Here is a 19,277-nt window from a genome sequence, read left to right on the forward strand (position 1 = left end):
AAGTATCATTAGAGACTACTCTTCCCTCAGCAATTAATTGCCTTTACCTCCTTCATAAAGGCAAAGTCGTGCCTTCCAGTGCATCCACATTACAGCACAGCACAGCCTTGACCTGGCTCTGCAGGGCACCCAGAAGGCACAGCAGGATACCTTAAAGGGGTAGGAGTGGGTTGCTTCTTGCAAATTGTTTAGGAGAAGTTGCTGCATGAGGAAAAGAATGGCAAGGGAGGTGATAACCACAGAGCAGGGAAGGACAGGGAACCCTGTGGGCTGACCTAGGCTGCCCCTTCCCACATTTCTTTCCACTCCTCACCCCTGTGACCTGACCTGTTATTGTAAGATTTTGCTTTCTGGCTGAAAAGCCTTGAGACATCTCAAGACATGATGTGAGAATTAGATATTAATATGTAGAACTAAATGAAAAATATTAATAATAAAAAATAAGAGAAGTGTGTAACAGATCAAGGACTATATTGTCCCTCAGGAACAGTCATCTCTTTTTTTTTTTTCTTTAAATACTGTCATCTCATACTTTCTCTTTAAAAATATTAGTCAGACCTTGGAGTATTACACCTTACCAATTGTTATCTGATGAATAATGAACTGCAATTCACAGAGGTTTACATGTTGAACATTACTGAGGTTCAACAGGAATTTTATTATTGTGTTAGACCAGAGAGCCTTGGAGCTGTTCCCATCTGTGCTCCGAATGAATGACTTACCAGCCAGGACCTGCACATCTATGGAGAAAGATGAAGCGTGTCCTCAAGGACTATTTGAATTTCACAAGATGAAGTAACACAAGCACACGTATAAGAGAAACAGAATATATGTTAACCTCACTGCTGAATATCCCTTTTCTCCAGCCTGTTAGAACTTGCCAGCTGAAATGAATTACTTTAATAGATTTTAAGGACAATGATCATTTGTGGTTACTTGGCCTGCTCTATGAGTAACATAGCCTACAGAATCTCCTCCCAGCGATTTCTGCGTTAAGATCCTAACTTATGTCTGTGCTATACACTGCAGCAAAAATAAAATTAAAAAAAAAAAAAAAAAAAAAAAAAAAAGACCTCCTAAACATTCTCTGCCAGTTTAGTTAGATATAGGTGGGAGAATTCCCATTAATTCAATAACCCAGAGGGAATGCTAAATAGTGACGCACTAGGTGGCACTCTTACTTTTGAATCCTTGCTAAATTAAATCCCAAGCATCTATTTCAAGAGTTCTGTATTAAGTACTTGGGGGGGATATTTGTGATCCTCAACATCCTTACTGCTTGTGTTTTCCAAGCAATATTCAGAATAAATTGGTAATGTGGAAGTCCTTTTTTTTTTTTGAATTAAAATGAATTAAAAGCATAGAACTGGGCTAGATTATATTTGCTGCATTTGGGCTGGGTAGAAGGCTTAAAAGAATGGAAAACTGACTACCAAAGGGTGAAGATACTGTCTTTGAATTCACACATTTTGGAACTTTGGCCTCATTGCTAAGAGGATTTAGGCGTGGCTTCAATAATTGATTTTAGTATTCTTCAGGAATAGCAGGTCTGTGGACTATAGCAATTGGCTTCTCTGTTACTGAGAGGTTTATGGGCCAACATTTTGATCGAGGATTTTGGTTTTGGCCAGGACTGTCCCTCTGGGAGGAGCCTTAAACATCTAAAAGTCTTCACTTTTATAATAAAATAATTCCTACCTCTAGTGAGTCCTGTGGGGAAACTGAGGCAGGATGACAGCACTGCTGTATCCTCCAGGAGCACGTCTATTCAAATGTCATTCCTATACAAGAATCTTCTCAGGTTTTCTTCATATTGAAAGAAATCAATTTCTTCTAGGTTTGTCTGTAAAATACTTTAGGATGTTTAAGCTATGGAAAATATTACAATTCCATCTTTCTAAAGACCTGATGATATTAAATAGGTCATTCCAGTATCATTATTGCTGTTCAAAAAAGTGAGTGCATTAGGAGACAGGCTTTCTATCCTATTGTGCTATTAATGCTTTTGCTTTTTAAACTTGCAGTGTACTGGCATTTTTATTAAGCTTGTTAAATGTACAAGTAAGGGGTTACACTTGTGATTTATTGTTACATAATTTATTGCAACGTTGTTTTAGAGCCCTGCAAGAGCATAAGAAAAGAAGCAGGTAAGTCTGTCTACCTCTATTTTAACTAACTGAAAGAACATACACAAGAGCACGTAGTGCAATTGGAGTTGATCTCTAACCAAAAAAGGTGATGACAAGGACTCAATATCCACACCGAATTCATTTTCAGGGGGTTGTGTTACTTCAGACTTGCTCTGCTTTGGTCTCATGCACTCATTGCTGGTTGTTGGTTTGAATGCAGTAGGTGTATGTCACTCTGGGAACAACTTCTGTTTGAGTTTCATTTGAAACAATACAACTTGTCTGCTCCAAGACCGCTCCACAGTGTGAATGTAAGCCGGGATGAACAGAAATTCACAACAAAAGGCACTAATTTTCTGAAATAAAATGACACTGTAAGATTACTCTGAATATTTTCATTACCACTCCAGTGGTAGCATTCACCAGGTTGTGCTTCTAGGTGATAACAGAAGGGTGGGTTGGCCAGCTTTTTAGACCGATCTCTCTCCTTTCTTTCTCTCTTTCTTTCTCTCTTTCTTTCTCTCTTTCTTTCCTTCTTTCTTTCCTTCCTTCCTTCCTTCCTTCCTTCCTTCCTTCCTTCCTTCCTTCCTTCCTTCCTGACAAAGCATTTTCAATATGAATAATCTGGTGTCCTTCTGAAACATAGAGGATTTGTTTTCCCTTTCTCGGTAGTCTACTCTTAACTCAAAAGAAAACTTCTGATGATCAAACCACACCTTGTGATTCCACTGCTTAAAAACAGTTTCCCCTTACAGGTGGGAAACATCATATTCCTTTAACAGTAACAGGTAGTAAGATACCAGATCACACTGCATTTTCTGTTGTGACAATAGTGCTTTTTAAAATATAAATAGTTGCATATTACCAATGACCAGCATCAGCTTCACATATTTTTGCTGCCAGTTTTTTGCTTAATAAATGTCAGTAGGTGACAACTGTGTTTTGTACAGCCTTTTCTGCATTACAGAGATTTATTTGTTCAGGTATGTCTGAGCCTACAACATGGTAGTACAGGAGCTTTGTTTTAACATTCCTGATGCTACAGGGATTCATGGTGACAGATACAACTCAATACCACATACCCTGGGTTTTCCTTGAAACTTCTAAAACTTACCCCTGCTTAATTATAGCATATAAATCATTGTTACAATATTGGATATATCAGTTTTCTCTTTCCAAAAATAGACTTGATATCGTATACTCCAGCAGAGTAGCAGTATCTCTAGCATCTCAGAGAAGGAAACCCACTAATATAGGAAAAATAACATATTTTTCCAAGTAGAAAAATGGAATACATACAATACAACACTTCATTGACAGATAAGCTGGTGTCAATGGCATGTGACTTGTTTTCTCCTTTCCTTAAAGGTAACTGACAGAATCCACTGATACACTGATGAAAAACTTACACACCCCCACACACTGCACTGCATCCCCGCATCCCCCCCCCCCCCCCCCCCCCCCCCCATTTTGTTGTTGGTAACATAGTGGCTTTTATTTTCTGTTCTCCTTTACTGGAAGAGAATTAAAAGGGCACGCTTGGGTGTTAATAGACCCTAGGCAAAACTGTGCACTTATGATCTTTTTCACTTTAAGAATTGAAACTTTCTGTTAATAAAATAACAGTGAAAAGCTTGCAGGAGACTTAACTGTTTTATGCAAATGTTGTGCCTGTTTCAGTCCTTGTCGCATCCAATTCATAGATTCTTGTGGATGATTTTGCCCCAAGGTTGGTGCATCACAGTCTGCCTTCTTCTATTTTCTTTTCATTAAGTTCTTCTCGAAACAAAATTCTACTTAAAATAAAAAATAAAAATAGAAAAAAACAACTATGAAAACAGGAACTTACCTAATGAAACAAGGACTTTGAGCTGGAAACATTGAGCTGGTAACACTTAAGTCATTTCATTAGGATACTGGATCCGAATGAAAACTTTCTTCTTGGTTTCACGCCTATCTTCAACATATTAGGTATTATATTAGGTGAAATACTCCAGGGCAGCCATTGTTTTATCCTATTGCAGAATTCCTTGCAAGGAATTTGCTAGGCCATAAGGACTTCTCTGTTGAATGTTACTAGAATAGTAGGTTTAGAACCCAAGGAAACTCTAGGAATTGTGAATTAAGTTTCACACATATTCATGCAAAATGAGGACCTGTTCAGAGTTCTGAACAAGATTTTCTCCTTTGTGTTTTGACACCTTGGGTTCATCAGTAAGTTTTAAATGCAGCACAGTCTCAGACTGATTCCCCGATTGGATTGGTGTTTCATGACTGATTCAGCGATATTGGCTTATGCTGGGTTTCTTAACTTTTTTTTTTTTTTTTCTTTTCTTTTTTTTTTTCCTCCTTTCAGTAAACTATTGTGGAGTAATGACATTCATGTGCCAAAGTGAAATCCCAACAGAAAATTATTCTGACCTTCGTATTATCTCCCTCATCCTCTTATAGTGCTTTGATCAGTAGCCAAATAAGTAATGTTGACAAGTTGATCTTTCAGTTATTATCAATGCACATCTGAGTTAACAACCCATTAAGCAATTCACACATCCCAGAGCCCTGAGTGCTAACTCATGCAGATGTTACAACTGTCCATGTTCTGACCTTGTTTTATCTGCAAGGATTTGAGAGGTGTGCTTGTCCTAATAAAAGCTTATAATATGGAAGAACATAACAATAGTAAGAGGAAAACAAAAGAAGCAGACCTTACTTAAATAAAACATTTGTTATGAACAACCAGTTTCTTAACTGGATCTCAAACAATCCCTTGAGCCATCCTACTGTGGAAAAAAGAAAAAAAGAAAAAAAAAAAAAGATTTTATTTCTTTATTAGGAGTGCTTTAAGCCATATTTTGAACTCATTTGGAAAAAAGAGAAAAATTATTTGAGGGTTGTAATGAAATGTGGTAATTGAGATGTCATTTGTGCTATGATTTATTAAGGATAAAGAACCAAGCAGAGATCATTACTGTATTATGTCAATGTATAAGACTGCAATTTGCTTGTAAATGTGTGCACATCTGCTAAAAACAATAATTGTGTCAGACTAAAGGTCGGTCTAGCTCACCTATCCTGTCTCCAGCAGTGGTCAACATTGGCTGTCCACAGCAGAGAATAGGAAAAGTGTATAGGATCTTTCTCTGGAGTTTTCTCAAATTCCCCAGCAATTTTTATCAGAAGAAATTGTTTGTATATATTTAGTAACCTCTGGTGGCTTACTCCTGATCTTGTCCAGCCCAGGTACGCCTGCCATGGAAATTTTGCATTTATAGGATACTATGATATAAATTCTACATAGTACATCTAATATAACTATATTGTGTGAAGAACCATTGACCTTATTGGTAACAACATTGAAAACCTTACTGAAATCAAGGTAGACAATACCCACAATATGCCCTGAAGGAAGCTACAGCCTGTGGAGAGCCCAAACCGTGGCAGGTTCCTTGCAGAAAATGCAGCCCATGAAGGATCCATGCTGGAGTATGTTTGTTCTGAAGGACTGGAGAGGACCCACACTGGAGTAGGAGAAAAAATGAGGAAGGAGCATCAGAGAGGAACTTAGGCTCTCTTACATTGATTTTGTGTTCACATTTATTTGTATCATCCCTGGCCTGTTGCTTGTTAACCCTATCTATCACTCCCTGGCAGGGCTACTGGTAACTCTGACTCCTCCTTTGTTCTCTCTCTCTTTTGGAGAGTTTAAAGCCCTCCAGCTCTTCTTTACCAGGTCATCCACCTTGTTGGCAAATACTTTTTCTCCACTTAGTGAGAGCACTCCCATCCAGCCTGGCCTTGAACATTTCCAGGGATGGGACAACCACAGCTTCTCTGGGCAATCAGTTCCAGTGCCTCACCACCCTCACACTAAAGAGTTTCTTCCTTATATCTAATCTAAACCTACCCCCTTTTAGTTTAAAGCCATTACTTCTTGTCCTGTCACTGTACTCCCCAACAAAGAGTCCCTCTCCACCTTTTCTGTAGGCCCCCTTTAGGTACTGAATCATTTTATATTATCTGTTTCATGTGGTGCCACCCTGCCAGGGTCATATAATGGTCCCCAGAAATATTTTACTAAATTAGGGCGATGATAAAAACAAAAATCCATAACCATGTTGTGCCACTGACAGAAAGACAGAAAATGATAAAAAAAAAAAAATCTTGCATCCTATTACTATACATCTTGATAAAGTTAGGTGACACTGACAGTGCAGACAGGCTGCACTGATATATAAATATAATAACTAATTAAGTCAATTTTATGTTTCTTGGAATTTCAATTTTGTCATGCAGATCTTTCTACATGCTACCCAAACATACTTCTAAAGCATTTTAGCTTTTTTTTTTTTTTTTTTTTTTTTTTTTTTTTGTGATACTTAGTTTGAAAACTACCCTAGAAATTAATTTCTCCATGGCCAGAAGCTTTTTTGCAATTTCCTTTCTTAGGTATACTTTCTGCTAATTATTATTACTGATTAAACAATTTAATCTGGGAGATTTTTTTTTTCCAATTTGTTGGACTAGACCTATAGTGAACATTTACCTACAGGCAATTTGTAATATTAAAAATACCTTCTATGCTTTCTCTATTTCACATTGCTTTTCCTGTTGGGCGAGTATTTCACCAATTTGCTTAGATGAGATGTTTCTGGTTTAACCACTTTAATAGGCACACACTAAGGAAAATTCGTATATACATCTTTCTTTGATATATATACCCAATGAAAAATACATTTTATGGGAAAATTTCCAAACCCAAACCAATTTAAACAAGAACATGGAAAATTCCACTCCAGAAGGATTTCCAGAAAACTGAGAAATATAAAATCAAGGTTTTATGCCTTTTAAATGAATTATTAGTTATTGGCAAACCTTGCGATATGGATGATGCTAATTGTTGTTGTTTTTTTTTTTCAATTTCAGTCTTTCTGTGCTTGCTGTAACTATGATGTCCTAAAAAAATTTTATTATTATTTTTAAATAGGACATTCAGAAAATGTCAGATTCAAACACTGCTAGCAGACTATTTCATGAAAGCACAGTAGAAAGATTGGTTTGAATATTTTACAGGCTTAGGATTGTGAAATTCTTTGATCAAAGGCTCCCAACAATGTCATATCATCAAGTTAAACTTTCTGAAGTGCCGTGTGAATCTAAGGAATTTCCATTGTTTTCAAAGAATGCTTTTTGCAGGTTTGCTTTGAAGTGAGGAAAACACAATGAGGCCTCAAAGTAGGTAATAGGGGTAGAAAACACAGCGGTTATAAAATCACATATTATAAAGACACTTTTGCTCACTGTTTGTGAGCATGTAAGCACAGTGCTTTACACTGAAAGAGTATTTATGTATTAAAATAAATGCACAACTTTATAGCTTTGCAGATATAATCAGGAAATAAATGATCACAAACATAGTGCTTCAAAACAGAAATCAGCATTGCCATTTCCTTGTGGAGGCAACAGCTGATAATGGCTAGTCCAATGTGAATATTAGCTGACCCAACTACAGATGGGACTGGCATAAGTTCTGTTATTACAGCAAATAATTATATTTAAAATCTTTTTGTAGATTTTTAGGTTTGTTTTGAATATCATAGAATCATAGAATCATTAAGGTTGTAAAAGACCTCCAAGATCATCTGGTCCAACCATAACCCTAGCACCACTATCACCCATTAGACCATGTCCCTGAGTACCATATCCAACCTCTTTCCTTAAACACCCCCAGGGACAGTGACTCCACCACCTTGCTGGGCAACCCATTCCAGTGCCTGACTACTCTTTCTGAGAAGAAATGTCTCCTCATTTCCAACCTAAACCTCTCCTGGCACAACTTAAGGCCATTCTCTTTAGTCCTAACACTGTTTACCTGTGTGTAGTGGGTTTACGTGGCAAGGTTTTGGTAGCAGGGGGCTATAGGGGTGGTTTCTGTGAGAAAGATCTAGAAGCTGCCCCATGTTTGGGAAGGGCCCCATTGTCTTCCAGATCTGAGCCAATAAGCGATGTTGTTTGCGCCTCTGTGAGAGCATATTTAAGACAGGGAAAAAAACGCTGCGCCACACAGCAGCCGGGAGTGAGAAACAGCCTTGCAGGTGCCAAGGTCAGTGTAGAGGGAGGGGGAGAGGTGGTCCAGGCGCCAGAGCAGAAGTCCCCTGCGGCCTGTGGTGAGGACCATGGTGAAGCAGGATGTCCCCCTGCAGCCCATGGAGTACCACGGTGGAGCAGGGTTCCACGCTGCAGCCCGTGGAGGAGACCATGGTGGAGCAGGTGGCCCTGCACCGATGGAGGCTGCCGCCTGTGGAAGACCCCTGCCGGAGCAGATTCTGGGCCGGACCTGTAGCCCGTGGAGAGGAGACCACGCAGGAGCAGGTGATCTGACAGGAGCTGCTGCCCGTAGGGGAGCCAGGTTGGAGCAGTTTTCTCCTGAGGGATGGACCCCGTGGTACGGACCCATATCTGGAGCAGTTCTGGAAGAGCTGCTGCCTGTGGGAAGCTCACGCTGGATCAGTTCATCAAGGACTGCATCCCGTGGGTGGGACCCCACAGCACAGGGGACGAGAGTGACCGAGAAGGAGCGGCAGAGAAGAAGTGCTGTAGACTGACCATAACCCCCATTCCCCCGTTCCCCTGCGCCGCTCAGGGGGAGGAGGTGGAAGAGGGTGGATGGGGGGGAAGGTGCTTTTGGTTTGCTTTTTCCTTTGTTTTCTCACTTCTCTCGCTTGTTAGTTGTTGGCAATAAATCTTACTATCTCCTTATGCCGAGTCTGTTTTGCCCGTTACAATAATTATTGCGTGATTTTCTCGTCCTTATCTCAATCCTTGAGCCCTTTTCACATATTTTCTCCCCATTCCTCTTTGAGGAGGGGGAGTGAGAGAGTGGCTGTGGTGGAGCTTGGCTGCCCACTCGAGCGGAACCACGACACTGTGATAGATGGTTGACCCCCATCTCCCCACAACTTCCTTTCAGGTAGCTATAGAGAGCAATATGGTCTCCCCTGAGCCTCCTCTTCCCCAGACTAAACAACCCCAGTTCCCTCAGCCACTCCTCATAGGATCCAGACCCTTCACCAGCTTTGTAGCCCTTCTCTGGACATGTTCCAGGGCCTCGATGTCCTCCTTGCAGTGAGGGGCCCAAAACTGAACACAGTACTTGAGGTGAGGCCTCACCGGAGCTGCATACAGGGAGATGATCACCTCCCTGGTCAGGCTGGCTACACTATTCCTGATACAAGCCAGGTTGCTGTTGGCCTTCTTGGCCACCTGGGCACACTGCTGGCTCATGTTCAGGTGAGCATCCATCAGCACACCCAGATCCTTTTCCTCTGCACAGCTTTTGAGCCGCTTTGCCTCAAGCCTGTAGCGCTGAATGTGGTTGTTGTGGCCAAAGTGCAGGATCCAGCACAACACTATCTGTGTTTCCTTGTCCTTAAGTCAGTGACCTTATAGAAAGTTTCATGAACTCAAGCTCAGTGAGTGACGAGTCACAAGACAGAGGAGTGTTGTGGTCTGTTTGCCTTCCTGTCTGGGCCTGCGGCAGTCAAAGAAGGGAGAACAGACTTAGAAGGAACAGAGGCGTCTGAGGAAAAAGTGTCAAAAGGCTGAAGAAGCTTGGTGAGCAACCAGCTCCCCTCATATCCTGTAAAGTTTTCTCTGAGCATGACTTAAATTGATAGTCCAGTGTTTCATTTCTTACGTGTGTGTAGTAGCAGCATGTTGGTAAAACTCTCTATGCCTGTACTTCTGTTAAAAGTTCACTATGCTTTTGGGGAGATGGGAAGCCATTTAATTTGAGTATAAATTACAAATTTCTGGTCTAAACAGAAGTCAATTGGCAACCTGGCTTACACACCAGGATGCTTACAACATACACGACAGAGTAACAAAACTTTGTTTAAGGAACAATTTAAGGAACAAGACTAGAGCTGAATAAAACATTGAATTATTCTCCATGTACGTATATTATATATACATATATTCATATATTCATATATTTAAAACTATGGAAACAAATTATTTAAGTAATATGATTATTTTCCATTTTGCTTATTCATATTTTGTGATCCCATAAACATGTCACTGTTTACATGTATAAACATTGTCAGTGAATATTTTTATTGTGTTATAAGATTTAATTAAAGGGATTTGGGCTTAGGAGGTTTATGATGAAACCTGTACTTAATTATAACTTTACTATTCTGATGAAAACAGTTATTAGAACCTGTAGTTCTAAACCAAGTACAGATTATTCTTTACTTTCATAGTATTCACTTCAGGAGAAGGATACCATATTTGAATAAACTTCCAAACTATTAAATGGTTTAAATTTCCTATATGATATTTCAGTTGCTAAGCACTTTATTATTGTTTTTATCTCTTTAGAAATTTGTGTTCTACAGCTAGTAATGAAATACTAATCTCTATCCTCAGTGAACAAGGATATTGTGCCTGGTAGAAGATGGGGGTGTGACCAAAGACACGATGGAAATGAGAGCTTTTACGTTAGTTCTGCTACATTGGTGTGTCTGCCTTGGACTGACACTTCCCTTTATCTGCGTACTTGATTCGTGAGATTATATTAAGATGCAATGATTCTCCAAAAATGAATTTCCTTATTTGTCTAGCAAACATCTCTGTTCTTAAGCTTTCTTCTAGGCTGTAAGGGTACAAGAGATGTATTAGAGACATGCAGAAGTTCACAGAAAACATTTTAACTATATATTTATATTACCTTTGTGTGAACTATAGTATCTAGAACTAGATGACACACTGAGAGAACAATCCTAAGCAATGCACAGTGTCAGAGAGGCTGCTCAATCACTCCTTAGTGATTTAATCTATTTGTCTTTGAAGGCTTAGATTCTTACACTTCTATCAGTAGATTTTGATGATCATACTAATGGTTCTGAAACAACTTTCTAAATTATCATAATTATCATAATGGCCTGATGATAAAGCATTTGATTTTTTTTTTTCCTCTTATGAAATATTTATTTTCCAGCTGAACAGTACTAACAATGTAACACTGAAAATACAAACCATGGGTTCTTTTTGAAGTTATATTTCAATGTTTAATATTGTATGAAACATCCTCTGTGATGGAATCATGCAGAAAATAAGCTTTTTCTTATTAATATGAACTCATTAAAAATGTCTGATTCTTGCAAAGCTGTTTTCCCTTCAACATCTCAACTTTCTCATAACAGGAATCTGTGAACTGCACTTCATATTTACTGTCTGTCATTGATGACTGTGCTGCTAATCTGAGGAGAGAGCAAGCTGCTACTCCTGACTATGAATGCTACAGAATCTGGATCAAGATCTTTATTTAATGTCAAGTGATGTGTCTATTACAACCAAAAAAAGTTCTGATTAACCAATAATGTAGCTGCTAATAAATATGTAGCAATAAATATGTAGGAGAGTCAGTGAAGGGATATTAAAGAAATTCACAGAAGGCGTACTTATTTAATAGTGAAAGAAATACTTTTTTTTTCTTTTTTTTTTTTTTGATTACTCAACAGATTTCTTTCTGTCTGTCCTATCAGTGGCAAGTGTGCCTTCTCTTCCTCTCAAATTTTTTTCCAATTTATCGTGGAAAAGAAGGGATAATGTAATGTGAATAATGGAAGCTGAGAATGGGGGAAGGCACTGGAATCCAATAAAATAGAGAGATAATACAAAGATTGGATAAGATTAGAATTTATAGACAAAACAAGGCATAGAAAGAAGTGAATTTTAATTTTCTTTTATAATTCTGGACTAGGAAAGTGGGAAGTTTACCATAACATAAAGCTGAAATGTTGAGTAGCAGTACCAGAGTGTTGGGAGACTTTTCAGAGGAAACTACATGAATCATAAAAGGCAGCTGTCATTTTATTGCCAGCAGGTGCCAAAGTGCCTACAATGTATTAGAAAATAGAAACCCAGAAATCTTCTAGGGCTATGGAAAATTGTTAAAAACATCTATATTTATATGAAAGGAGAGTGAATATAAAACACATATGTGAAAACACTAGCAGGAGATAGGCTATAAAAATCACATATGTTGCTGACAACCACAGCAGCAAGTCATCAAGACCCTAGGATACATCTACTTGCAATTTCTCAGGACAACCAGATCTACGAGAGAGGCAGTGAGTAAATCCTGATGAATTGTGGAGTTGGGACTGAATACAGAGACTGATCATGTCCAACTCCTGAAGCTCCCAAACCCAGCACATTCCTAAGAAGAAATCAGGAAATGTGGGAAGAGGCTTGAAAACTGATGTCCGTTGCCCTCTGCACAAGCAATCCTGGACAGACTACCTGGATACTAGTGTCTTTGGACCTGAATGCTTGGCAGACTACTTACATGCGTCTTGGTGCTTGTGGGCATAAGATTATGAATCAATCCGTTGTGATTTAACATAAATTAATCTCTACTTCCTCAGAGGTATGTTATTAAAATACATTGTTGCTACAGTATTACAAAATCATTTCCTACAGATTAATTTGGTAGCCATTATGTTTTTAAGGAGTTCAGAAAAGCTATGTATACTACAATAAGCAATTTCACTTTCATTTATATTATTGTTACACATGAGATGAAATGACCCGTTTGTCAAAACAATGGGTCATCTCTGAATGTGAAAAGCACATTTATTTTGTACCGAAGTAAAAAAGAAAACCAGCATTTCTAGGACTGGGTTCATCCCATCCTGACACAGTTCTCTAAAAAAGTTCAGATGAATTGTAACCACCAGAGCACAGAACTGAATCTCCCCAGGTGTCTTCCAGTGTCAGGTTGTATAAAATTAACTTTAGAAATCTAAATGTAGGGAAGTAATTAGAACACCAAAACATGTATTTTAGTGCCACGGTGTGCAGAGAACAGGGTAGGAGGAGCTGCTGCCCACTGGAGAGCTGTGCCCCAGTACTGCCAAGGTAAAGGGCTGCTGGCTGCCCCTGCTTCCTGACCTGCCCCTCTCCTGGCCACAAGACTGATGTGGGGACTGACAGCCAAGCATAAAACCACATAAAAGGCATAAAACCACAATGGCTATGACTTTTTGTGAAATAGTGTCTCCCAACCATAAACCTGCATCTGAAAGAAAATGGCAACCCTGCGTGCATAGTGGGAAGGGACTACCTGTTGTGAGGTACTTCTGGGTAAACTGCAAGGAGCAGCTGGTGCTGCTGGCCAGTGACAGGGCCTATAGACATGCAGAGGTATGACATTGCATTGAATGGTGTCTCCCAAAGGCAAAAAGGGGTGGAGTAAATAGTGTGACTGAATGAAGGGCAAGCAAGAGGTGTGATTGCTGGGAGGGGCAGGGCTTCCTCAGGGGATTGGTTTAACGGATGTGGTCACTCATCTTGGGGCACCCTTGTCTGTGTGCTGGTCCTCCAGAGCTGACCCAGCACTATTCAGTGATGCTGTCAGTGGGAAGCTGGCTAACAAGCAGAAGAAATAAAGACTAGATTTAGCATCCCTTTGGCACAAACAGCAACTATATTCTTATACAAATTCTGCCTTCTTAGAAGATAGATTTAGTGAAGCAGGTCACTAGTGTGCTGTAAGGAAGAACTGAGGCAGTGAAGATCGTTTACTCTTGGAGTCTCCCTTCAACAAGTGCAATAAAGTATGAAGAAATAAATTAGAAAGAAACTGAGGGCCTTCTGATTGCCAGCCCTATGCATATTTCCCTGATTTGAGTAGAAGATTTATGTTCAGGGGTGTTAAATCATGTATCACACACTTTAACAGAAAGCTTGGATACACATTTTTTTGAATTTCATTTTGAAAGTAAATATTTTGACAGTTATTTCTGTCAGTATCATGCATTTGCAAGCTGAATAAACAGATGTATGTCATAGACGCTTGCATGGATAACTGTCCAGGAGGATTGTAATACGAGTTGAGAGAAAAGGCATTGAAGGTGGCTCAGATGCAAGGCACAGCCTGCTTTTTGGTCTCCATATCCATGTACCTTGTAACAACTGTTGACAGTACATTTAGAAGCTGTCATATGTACCTACTCTCCACCAGGAATGCCTTTGTTTGTTTGTTTTTGTTGTTTTTGTGAAACCAGTGATTGGCATGGATTTTCAACACATTTCCTCTCTTGTCAAACCACTCAGAGGCATGAGGGTCTTCTATGTCCTCTGTCTAATTCAGGAGGAGTACATGCATATAAGTATTTTGGAAATAAAAGGGGACAGATGAAGTCCTTCAAACCTTTTTAGCTTCTTTTGTGGTATTGGTACAGTTGCAGTACAAAAGACTTGGCTTCATGTGGTTAACTTCCAGATCCTGAAGAAAGATGAACACCAGAGTGAAGAGGGAAGTTCTCGGCCACCAGCAGCAAGCTACAGGCAGCCAAATGCCTGCAGCTGCTCAGCTGCTGCTCCACCTGTCAGCCTTTTTGTGTATGGAGCAAAAGTTGACAGTTGTCAGCATGAAAAGAAAAAGAACAGGCAGAGCTGACAGTATACTGAAATGACTGCTTTTAAACACCGATGAGCTGTGCTCTAATGACATTTTTTTTTATTCCTAATGATACACAAAGGTGCCCTCTATGCCTTTTCTTATTCCTCTTGACTGAAAACCAAGGCTTCATTAAGATAGAAGATCCACTGATGCTTTGTAGGCGTGAGAACAGATTTCTGATTCATTTTGTATGTTGTTGCATCAATTCAATCTGTGTTTAGCATGCCTGGATACTTTAGTGATACCAGGTTTGTCATTACAATATGAACAACCCCAGGAAAAAAAAAAAAAAAAAAAAAAAAAGAAGCACCACCAACAAACAGTCAAAACACAGAACAGGCTAAGAATAGGATGAGAAAGAAGGGAAAATGTCTCTTTTTCACACAGATGTTATTATGCAGGCAGTAACAGTTTTGCAAACTTTTGTGATTGACATCTGGCATTTATTATTTTATTTAAAATCCCTGATCCTTATGACAAAAGGATACTTATGCTATTGACAGCTGTGTAGTGAAAGGACGTGCAAGATAAACTTGTTAGGATACATGAAGAATTGTATCTGTATGAAGCTCTCCAGATCGAATTATCTGTTACGGAGATATGTGCTGCCAGGTTTAGACTTCTTTCAGTAAGTTGTGTCTACTGCAGTTCACTAAACTTTGTATTTTAACTTTTTTTAAAGACTTCATTTCTGTGGGAAAATGCTCAAGTAGAAATGCCACAGAAAGTCACAGCTGAAAGAGCTGAAAGTATAAAATGAACCTTACATTTCTAGGCCAATCATGTCTTTTTTTTTTTTTTTTTAAATTAGATTCATGAATTTCATAGCTGGTTGATGACACTTGAACATAAAACTGGGCAAGGTCAAAGCTGATCCTATTTACAATGTGTGTAAATAGGATACTCAGAAACACAGTAATGATTGTGCTGGATTCATAGAATCACAGAATCATTAATATTGGAAAAGACCTCCAAGATCATCTGGTCAAAACATCCCCCTAGCACTGATAGCACCCACTAAGCCATGTCCCTAAGCACCAGATCCAACCTTTCCTTAAACACCCCCAGAGACAGTGATTCCACCACCTCCCTGAGCAACCTGTTACAATGCCTGACTACTCTTTCTGAGAAGAAATGTCTCCTTCTTTCCAACCTAAACCTTCCCTGGCACTACTTGAGGCCAGGTCCTAAATCCTTCTGGTCCTAAATCTGGGATTACCCATCATGCATAGTATGTAGTAGTATGTATATTATAGGGTTGTGTTAAGGCTCTGGTGTACTGAGACTTTAAGTGCACAGTGTATTACGTGCTTTTGCCTTCTGCCAAACAGATGTTAGTGATGTGGTCGTATGTGTAGGATTCTTTGTCACCAGATCAAAAAACAAGGGCATCCAGAAGGAATGATAAAGAGAAGGAATCTAGGAGTTAACCAAATACTCTTCATATGACAGGATGGGATAACTGAAATGAGAAATACTGTCTCTCATCTGGATAAGTGTCATATTCCGTATTACTACATTGTGGAAGACAGAATAAACTAAAATGTTTAAATAGGTTCCAGTTTTGAACTCTTCTGTTTCAATGCTGTCTTTTTTATCAAGCAAGAGTGGCATCAAGGGAACATCATATCTGCATCAAATTGGCCTTTCTGACTCTTACTATACAGAAGCAGTTCTGCAAGGCCATTAGTGATGTTAGTAGCCAAGTTCATTTGTTTCCTCAAATATCTTCTGTCAGAAAGGGAAAAATATACAGAGCAGTGTGGTTGTTACCCACTGCGATAACATTGTATGCTAACAAACAGCATACTGCCTTTAAACAATGCTATAGAGTTACTATTAGCCTGCTTAGCTTAAAATATCAATACACTTTTAAAAGGTAGAGTCAGTGAAGAGAGAAATAACAAAAATATGCAATGCAGCTCATAACTATTTTCTGTGGAGGGAGTGTTGACAACAAACAACCTCTCTGGATTAACACACTGTAATGAAGCATGTGCTATTGGATTTCCTGAAACAATTATGGACATTGATATGTGTGAAATTATTCAAAATGGCTCAACATCCTATGAATAAATATGATGTGGTAGAGGGTACTGGAAGTTCTGCAAGTGTTCTGAACAGCTTAGTGTTGATGTTCAAAACTTTAGAAGAATTTTGGAGAAGGTACTAGTAACCATTTTCCTATTTAGTCCTATTGCATATTGATTTATCCTTAAATCACAGACAGTGAATGGAAGACAAATATTTCATATTTTTTATGCATAGTATTCTCTTTATCCTGTGGAAATAAATTGAACACATGGTGACTGAAATAAAACCAAAGGCAGGTGCTTATATGATTTTTTTAGTTATCTTTTTTAGTTAGTTAGTTTGTTTTTAGTTATTCATTACCCTTCTCCCTTCCCCCAAAAATAAAAACATTCCCCCGCCCCGGATTTCTCCATACCATAACTCAGTGCTTGTAAGAAGTTTATCTGAAATTGCAGTCAGTTATTCCCATAAAAACTGTACTGGGAAGAAAGCTCTTGGTACAGTTCAAAGAAAAATGTTGTTATTGCTCAATGTCTCTTTCTAAAGACATGATATTGCCTGGATACAAGTTCTTTTATATCAGATACTTTTGTGTGAGTCAGAACAAAAGTCCCTCAGCTCTTCAAAATTGTGGTCATTTGAAGCACCATTGTAAAATCAATTGCCGGTGCTTCACAGCTTCTCCCTGTACCCCTTTAGGATAGTAGCAATATATTTGGAGTTCTGACTTCCAGAGCTGGGTTCCATTTCTCACTGCCTCCTTGAATTTTGCTTTGGTTTTGTACATCTCTTTTCAACTGGTTTACTTTTTCTGCCCTTTATTTTCTGGGGCTGTCAGTCTCATCTGAAACTTTCAATGGAAAAATTGAACTACTTCTTATATTTGTCCCCAAAACCACAGCACTGTAGATCACTGACCTCAGCCAATGTTCTCAGTGCTGACTTTTTATACGGACACAGTCATTCAGTTTTTCTGCTGTCCTCCACACTTGTCAGTGGTCTTGACACAAGACTTGAAAATGTCTTCTGTGTAGGTGTAAGTTCCTGATTTCTTTCAAACATAACTTACATGTAGGGTGTGTTACTCTACAGCTTCTATGTCTGGAGTTTGAACAAAACCTGATTCTAGGAAAATAAAAGATTATTTTACTGTGTTATTCTGTCCAGCAGGCTTCACTTTAGGTTACCTGAGGAAATAGATTCACTCCATACTTCCAGAGTGCTCTGAAAAACATTTTCCTGAGGTTGGGCTGTTCTCTCTCTGGGGTGCCTGCAAGGTGCCTTTTCAAGGCAGATCCTGATCCCAATATAGAACTGCAGCCTTACATCTCTACCTGGAAGAGTGACTTTGAAAAAAGGAAAATTTCAAGACATGAATGATGACACATCTGTCCCTCAGACTAGTTGTCCATCTGCTGACATAAAAGCAGCCCATTAGAACTGCTCTTAAAATTGATTTCAGAGAAGGGCTTCAAAATCATAGTGGCGATTTAATTAATGTTATGGAAATAGTTGAAAAAAAAAAAGTCTGTGAATCTTTTGGCTGCTTCTAAAATGGAAACAGTGTGGCAGCAGAACTAATCTGTTGTAGCTGATAGACAGAATTAGTGCAACAGCTGTACAGGTGAAGATAATTTTAATAACAATGAAAGGAGGAAAAACAGGGATGAGCTTGCTAGGGCTAAGTGGTGCTAAATTTCAGTAGCAAAATTGCACCTTTGTGGGAAACATGTTTTAGAATATGAATTACAAATTAAGATATAATCTACAAATTATATTATATACATATAAATTCGTATTGTAAACTATAGTATGTAGAAGCACTAGGTAACTTTTTCTAGAGACAAAATTTATTCAGTCTCCATTTTGTGGAGTATGATTTTCTGTTGATGTCCAGAAATAGAAAAAGTGCTTTGAAATCATGGAAAGAATCAAAGGTAGATATCCACAATAACGCCAGATTTCCCCCTTGATTACTTTATCTGTCTGCTTTGTAGAACTAATAGAGAAAACAAAAAATTATCTAGATGCATTTTTTCCTACATGTCACTTTGTAATAATACTTGCTGAAGCCCTAAATCTCTGATCATTATGAAATATGACTTCTTGTGAAGAAAAGATATTAAGCTTCTGCCTTAAAGAGAGAAGGAAAGATGCACCTGTGAAAACTGATCAGGGCATAAAAAGGGAACTTTGTAATTAGCTCTAGACATTAAGTGATTTGGTTCCATTATTAATTTACTTACCTATTCAAACTCCAGCTTTTATTGGCTTTGGTAGAATTCTTTAGCTGAGATTTATAATTGGAGAGACAGACAATTCCTTAAACTAAATAAGAATTGATTATTATTGGTAGTTAATTTGATTTAGCACCAATTCAATACTGAGAGTCACTGCTCTGATGTATTTCTAGTTTAATTTAATATTTATAGAGATTAGGGCTGCAAGGGACTTCAAAAGGTCATCTAGTTCTTCACCCTGTACCAAGACAGGAACACTGTACCCACGTCATTAGTAATAATAGTAACTTAACTTTGATGTAATATTTTCTTTATTTCCCAGTGTTGTATTAAAACTTGTACAACTTGTATTAAATCACACTTGTTACAATAAACCATATCAATTCAACCTTTTTATTTCAGTCA

This window comes from Aythya marila (assembly GCF_965140915.1).
Source record: "Aythya marila genome assembly, chromosome: 3".
NCBI classification, from domain to species: Eukaryota; Metazoa; Chordata; class Aves; order Anseriformes; family Anatidae; genus Aythya; species Aythya marila.